Raw genomic sequence first — 6000 nt, 5'->3', positions numbered from 1 at the left:
AGGCTCCAGGGTTCAGGCTGGGAATGCCCAGCCCCCTCCCCTTGACATCCAGTGCTCTCTGTGCTTTGCGCCGACGTACAAATCTTTAATGTCTCATTAACTCTGTCCCCCCATGCAGGATCTGCCCGGTATGGGAAAGGAGGGCGCCGTAAATAATAACCTGAGCATCGCTGCCGCTGTCTGAGCAGAGGGAAGCGCCCGTGTGAGTACTGCCGAAGCCCATCCCCTTGGGATACCCTCGCTTGTCCTTCGTGCCTTCCAGTTCACACCGGGATTAAGGGGATGCTGCTGCTCTGGCTAATGCGTGTGCATGGCGTGGTGCTGCCGTCGCTGCGGCTGGAAGAAGCGCCAGGGCTATTTTCAAGGTAACTACTCAAAGGCGCTACTCAGATGGGCACGCAGTTCCCACAGGCGTCCGTATGTCCCAGTGTCACCTGTCTGTCCCACACATATCTTGGTCCTTTGCACCACTTCTCACTCTGCTTGGAAGAGGGAGACGGATTGCTGGGCAACAGAGCTGATCATGGGGCCGCCTTTGCAATGAATTTGCATAATAATAATAATAATAATAATAATGATAATAATAGTAAGTAGTAGTAGTAGTAATAATAATAATCATCCTCATCCAGGAAAACATGCCAAAGCTCGGTCTCAGGGCTCCCGTTAGCAGCGGCACGCGCCAAGGCTGGGCAGAAGGGATGCGCACGCCGAGGGACTGTGAAGGTGAAGGTGCTCAGCTGAAGCGCGCTCCTCCTCGCTCACAGGACCTCAAGGTGCCATTAGTTACAGCTGAGCAAATTTGTCATTAGATGTGGAAGGCATTTGGACTTCATTGGGGTTTTTTTAATTTTTTGAGACAAGGAGAGAGCTTGGCCAGTGGTTAATAAAAGCATTTAATCTTCCCAATGCTTCCTCCACCCCCACCCGGGGGCTGTTTTGACAGCAGTGTAATATTGCATATAGAGTCTTGGTTGGTCTTCTTTTTGTTACCTAAAACTGCTTAATGTGTCTGTCAACTCAGGTTTTGGTTAAAAACCTGCTCTTTATTTAAAAAGATTTTGGGGGAAAAAAGGTCTTGGCAATGCAGAGGTTTTAGCTTAGTTTGGAAAACAAAGAAAAGTTCAGTTATTTATTTCATTTATTTAAAAAAAAAAAAAAATCCCTGCGTGCTTCAGTTTGATCTGAACCAAATTCTGCTGCAAATTCTGGCATCTGCCTTTGACTTGGGAGGAAAAAAAACCCAACAACCCAAGAGCCTATAATAATAACTGTAATAATGTTATTATTTTTAATTTTGGTACAAAAGTCTATGGATTTAGGGGAGGATGGCTGTTTCCATCAGCTTAGTAAAACTATTCACATGGTCAAAGTTAAGCATGCAGCTAAATCATTTGAGGAACAAGACTTTCTGCAGGCAGATAAGAGCCTAATACGACGATGATGAGAGCCCAGACTTCCACAGATAGCAGAAACTAATATTTGTGATGCAACAGTCTTGCATTATTCAGTAGTTAAAGATAATTCTAAGAAACAGAACAGCTTGAGAATTAGCAAAACTAGCAATAAAATATTCTTAGTTGACTCCGGGGGGAAGTAAATTGCCGTGTACAGGATTTGCATTCATCTTAGTGTTTATTAAAAATGAGACAGCGCTGCTTTCCGCATGCTCGGCTGGAACGGCTCCACGGCTCGCTGGAACCGCGCGTCCTTCCCGGCCCTTGCTCAGCCCCGGGTGAGCGTGGGACCTGCTGAGGCCCCTCGCTAACTCATGGCGTACGTGGGTCGATGCTGGGATGAGGACGATGGAGACCCAGCTATCTGCTCAGGCCCTGCAAGAGTCCCCGGGATAACGTCAGTGTTCGCTGCCAGCGCTAATTGCTAATTGCGTGCCAGGCAGTTGCTGCTCAGCCCCGCAGCAGGGTGGTCATGCCCCCTCCCAGGGCTCTCGGTGAAACACGAAGGGAAGAGGAGGTTTAGAAAAGCAAGAAGCTGATGGCCCTAAAGGAGGTGCATGCAGAGAAGTGCTGCTGTACTCAGGAATGCCAACGTGAAGGCGTTTGCACATTCTTTTTGCTATGTGCACAGCAGTGTCTCCGATCATGGCTTTGCTCCTGCACGTTGCAGAGCAGGCGGAGAAATACAACTGGGAGCAGCAAGCCCAGGCATCCTCCGCTGGGCATCAGCTGGTCCAGGGTGTTCAGTCATTCCCTAGACTTTTTGGAACCATTCCTGTTCCCTGGCAGTAAGAGCACTGGCTGCTCCTCTGTGTTTTGCAGCTCACGTGCACGAGCCGCAGGGCAGCGAGCAGGCGAAGGGGCTGGACGTCCTGATGCAGCAGCCGCAGCGGTTACCAACGTGCTAGCGAGTAAAGACCCCTGAATGTGCCTGAGTTGCACTAAAGCACGAAGATCTTGTGCCGCAGGAGCGCAATCGCCACCCGAGTGATTTGCACCAACAGTTTTGTGCAGCACAAACGCGTCCACGTCGAGCTGCGGGAGGAACCTGCACCACCGCCTCCGCGCTGCTCGAAACAGCTACGGGGGCTGAGGGCGAGCCCCGCTGCCTGCTGTAATGCATGCAGATTCCCCACCACTCGACAAGTGCAGAGGCACCCGGGATCTCCCAAACCCCACCGACGCCTGTGGACGTGGACCCACACCTGCAACCAGGCCACTGTTTGCTGGCTCACTGCAGGAGTAAGTCTGCCGTTAGCGGCGAGCGAGCTGGGGTGCGCGTGTGGGGAAGGAAAATGAAATAAAAATACAAAAATTAAAAAAAAACAAAGCAAGTGAGACTATTCAAAAGGGGGACTTTATTTTTATTACACTGGAGCCAGGCGTCAGTGCGCCAGTTCAGCTTTGATACACAATAAATCAGCAAAGCTGTTACTCAGTTTGGAAACCAAGATTGCAGTGGCACTAAAAACACATTGAAAACATTTACTTTCTTCCTTTTTTTTTTCCTCTTTTGTTTTTGGTACAAAAATGGTACAAACAACAATACAAAATATTTGTGCTGTTGACGGTTACAAAAAAAGGTTTTTGAACTGGGTTAACGGACGCAAACTGCTTTTGCGCTTCAGCGTGAATACAGCAGAACAGCAGAAGTCTTCCTTGAGAACAACCACAGTCATGCGGGCTGCTACACAGCTTCTCCATCGTAAAAGGAAACATGCAAAATCATAATTAAAATTAAAAAAAAGGAAAGAGAAAGTGCTCCGATTATACATCTATATGTTGTTGGTTTTTTCCCCTATTTGATTTGTAGCTTCAAGCACTAACTACATTATGTACACACTGGGTGAGCAATTGTATATGGGGTTGGTGTGTATTGAAGAGAAATTTTATTTTCCCCATGAAACTGAGTTAACTTTGCGTGGGAGACACCTACGTTGTCTAGCTGCTGTTTTAAACATACGCATTCATCGTTATACAGCATTCCCCCCCTAACATTTTTTTTTTCACACTTACAATGAAGAGCTCCAAAAGACATCACAAATAAAAGTCCCGTATTTTACCTTTAATGTTTTTTGAGACTAAACAAAGTTGCAATCTTGGCATATTGTGTTGTACAGACCCTGCACTGACCATTCCCATTCTCCAATGCCCGAACGCCTACCCTATGCGAAGTGGCTGCGGGCGATACAGCCCTCTCCTCGGTCCCCCTTACTCCGGGAGGCTGGATGCAGACCCGACTGTCCCCCAAAACCCCCTTGAAAGAGGCCCGAAGTGGCTCAGCCGCAGGGGAGCGAACTCCCCACCACCGCCTTACAACCACCAACGGCATCGCCTGGTCCAACAAAAAAGGAAAAAAAGAAAAATGGAAAAGAAAACGCAAAACCAGAAGCAGAACTATGACTCGCGCACAGGACACCTAGAAGAGACTTGCCTATTTACTGTCATTAATTACCTGCTGAATCCCCTCGTTGCCTTGCAAAGCATTTCCGTGACTGATGCTTCTCCCTGCTTACAGGCTATGTAATAAATAGACGGGACAGGGGCTGCGCTGTGGCCGCGGGGCCACGCTTTGCCGGAGGTGGCCATGGGTACAGCAGTGACGTGGGCCCTGCATGGTCCCTGGCTTAGGGATGGGCAATCTCCATGCCTAGGAGGTAGGGAGGCCACAGGAGGTGTCCCGCGTGCCCCGATGCCCTGGGAGCTCATCATCATCCCCATCCCTTGGACAGCACGGAGAGCTGTTGTGGTGTCCCCTGGCAGTGCCGGGGGCATGGGGGTAACGGGGGGTGACACTGGTATTTTGGGGATGGGCTCCCCTCCGCCTGTCTGAAAGCAAGTCCTTCCCCACCGCCTCGTGGTGTGCAGAGTGGGGGCACAAATGCGGGGGCTGCACTTCCTTAATGAGTTTAATACTTTACATGAGTCAGAGACCAAGAATTCTGGTCTCGATGCATTAACCACTTCTGTGGCCTGTAAGAAAAAAACAGTGACTGTACGTTCAGCCAAAGGTGCCGTTTCCTCACTCCGGCCCCTTTTAAGCCACCGTCAGCGGCAATGCCACGTCACATCCATGAGGATCAGAGTGGGGGGACAGAGCAATGGCACAGTCACCTTTTCAATGGGACTCCTTGAATTAATGTCCGTTTTCTTAGCTGGGTTACAAACCGTAAGTAATATTAACAAGCAAAACGGTTTGCAAAAAGTGATCTATCTTCATTGCTCGATGTGGTCCTCGCTTACCTTCTGCCGGTCCCACTGCGAGGAAAGGGGCCTGACGCTGCTGCTACTTGTGGGGCCGTAAAGCTCAGTGGCGGAGGATGCAGGGAGGAGGAGGAGGAGGAAGGGGAGGAGGAGAAGGTCCTCCAGAGGGAGACTGAGCAGAACTGGGTCAAAAGACAATAAACTAGTTGGTTTGATTCAGAGGCTGGTGGGGTTGGAATGGCTGGATTGCAAATACTGCAGAAAAAATATCCGCAGATTTTAAAAAAAAGTCGCCAATGGAAACAGGTTGGTTTATTTTTAATCACTCAAACAGTTTTGTTTGACTTAGGTTGCATAAATGTTCTTAAAAACCTGAAATGTTTAGACAAGCTGAAGTCTGACATTGTCTCCTTCACGGCCAAGTGGCTCCTTTCCCTACCAGGCATGTCCCCCAGGTGACAGCGGGGCCATGCACGCTGCCGACCGGCCCCTACGGCCTCTGGCCCCGCAGCAGCTGTCCCAGAGCACTGCCATCCCCTTCCCTACCTGAAATCCATCACCCCAGCCGCAGCCGCAGCGGCCGTCAAGCACCAAGCGCTCTGGAGCAGGGATTTAGCTACTGCTCTCGGCTAAGCAGTGCCAGGTAGATTGCACGGCACGGCTTACAGCGGAGACCCAGCCAGCCGGCACTGCGGGATCCGCACGAGCATCCCAGGAACCACGCGGAGCCAGCCAGCAGCAACCCAATGGATGGAGAACCATCGGCATCACCCCGGACCTCGAGCCGCGTCCTTCTCCTGAGTCGGTGATGAGGTTATGGTGACGGACACAACACACTGACGGGCAGTCATCAGCAAGAAACACTAAGTGCATTTTTATTATTCAATACTTCTGCTGTGACTGGGCAGCTTCTGCGGAGGTGCAAAGCCCAGATGGTGAAACACTCCAGCCCGTGCCTTTTCCGAAAGAACCGGGGAAGAATCAAGACTGCCTGTGGGTGAAGAGCAGAGGCTGCAGGGCAACGCAGCCCACCCGCGCCAGGCGGCTGGAGGACAAGGGCTGCGAGGCTTGCCGAGGGCGGCCAGGAGGAGGTGGACAGGACGTGGCAGAAGCAAACTAAGACTTTCATAGTGGTCACACAAGACGACTGAGTTCCCAACTACGGAACAGGAATTTGGAAAGGCGTCAGGTGCCGGCAGTGTCCTCGCCTTGCTGCTGCCATCGGAGCCGTCCCTCTCCTGAGGTCCGAGCCATCGCCTCCTGGTTTCCTCAAGAAACTTGGGTGAGCGTGCGTTCGCTCTCTGAGCCGTGAAAGGACAAACTGACCCATCCACTGACCAAC

The sequence above is a fragment of the Platalea leucorodia genome, assembly GCF_965183815.1.
Source record: "Platalea leucorodia genome assembly, chromosome: 13".
NCBI classification, from domain to species: Eukaryota; Metazoa; Chordata; class Aves; order Pelecaniformes; family Threskiornithidae; genus Platalea; species Platalea leucorodia.
This window is presented reverse-complemented; position numbering follows the sequence as displayed.